Source organism: Zingiber officinale, chromosome 7A (genome assembly GCF_018446385.1).
Source record: "Zingiber officinale cultivar Zhangliang chromosome 7A, Zo_v1.1, whole genome shotgun sequence".
NCBI lineage: Eukaryota > Viridiplantae > Streptophyta > Magnoliopsida > Zingiberales > Zingiberaceae > Zingiber > Zingiber officinale.
Genome location: NC_055998.1, coordinates 78,784,608 through 78,786,088, shown reverse-complemented (window position 1 = coordinate 78,786,088; position 1,481 = coordinate 78,784,608). Strand labels below are relative to the sequence as shown.

At 41.7% G+C, this 1,481-nt stretch overlaps 1 long non-coding RNA gene across 1 annotated transcript; it reads right to left on the bottom strand.

Moving 5' to 3' along the window:
- Positions 1–233: 233 nt before the first annotated feature.
- On the bottom strand, positions 234–1,481 carry LOC122000202. The gene is made up of 4 exons (XR_006117017.1): positions 1,117–1,481; positions 890–1,029; positions 643–785; positions 234–293 (listed from the first exon to the last, which is right to left on the bottom strand). It is a non-coding gene; the product is annotated as an uncharacterized LOC122000202 (long non-coding RNA).

Below are 1,481 nucleotides of genomic sequence, written 5' to 3'. Positions count from 1 at the left end.
TAATCCAGTAAAGTAGAGCACTATAGATATGCATCTCTATGAACATATATACACATGGCAAGAGATAAAATATCCAATCCTGAAGTAAAGCAACTAGCAGATGAAGCATGTGATAGGTATCAACTAGCTAAGACCAAGAGAGAGAATAATCTACTATCTACCACTAGTAAGTATATATAAGCTACACATATCATAAGACATTATCAAAAGATAAGTCAAAGGGTACCCGCCTCAAATAGAAGGTACAATCCAGTCCTAATTCAATGTCGAGATGCTCGTCTCGAATCAGAGTCCTGTGTAAATAAATACATTTACTTTTATTTAGATAGAATACAAACAAACAGTTTTATTTAGCTAAATCAAATAAATAGCTAAATAAAATCTCTAAAACTAAATTAGGGCAAAACCCTAATCCCACAACCTTATCCTATCTAATTAAATCTAACGGTCAATTAGGATTAATTATCTAATCCCTAATCTCCCATTAGATTAAAAATCTAACGGTTGACTAGGGTTAATTACCTTAACCCTAATCATTCCATTAGATTAATTCAACCCTGAATAATTCTACACATAAACAACTAAATATAACCCTAATTTGTATCATTAAAACAAAGTAACAATTGACCTCCAAAAACTTACCCAAATCCAAGGTGATCACCAGTAGATCACCACCAAAAATGTAGCTGCCGGTTAGGGTAGCTGCTGTTGGAACCTAAGAAAGTTCACAACACTCAACCTTGCTGAAATCCCGAGCACACCTCACTGATCAGAATCGAACCTCACTGGAATTCAATCGGATCAAGAAAGAATCAAACAAGGAGATCACAGATCAACAAGAAATGAAGATCTCTAATCAAGCAATACCCAAATTCCAACAAGAACTCACCTCAAACCGGAACCTCAGTCAACAGCCAGGAGGAGGAGGTCCACTGATCCGATCAAGGGAAAACCTAGCACGAGTCTGATCCGATTCCTTCCCCTAATCCAACAACACCTCCCTGATACCAACCTCTCCAAATCCGTGACCTAATTCCACCAACCAAGAAGATGAGGATCGGTAAACAGAGAAGAAAATTGAAGCTCTAAAATCCACAGCTAGGTTTAATAGCTTACCTTCGAAATCACCGCTAGGGCACGATAAATTCTTGCGATGAACAGAGAAGAGGATCCGACAAGAAAATCGTGAAGACTAGGGCTGGTACCTCACCCACACTGTCGGTACCGGACAAATCCGACGCTGGTAGCCCTAATTTTTCTTCACGCCGGCAATCGGATGACAAATGCTCGACCCAGTGGCGTCGGATCAGGGAAGAAAGGTGGGTAGTCGGCTAGAGGAGACACAATGTCGTGCCTGTGATCCGAAGAGGAATAGCGCCGCCCGGATCTGAGCTCAACAGCCGCCGATGCCGGTAGAGGAAGATCGTCGGAGTTGGAGCCTTGCTCCCGTCGCCACCGCTTGTCCACGAGAGAGATCGGAG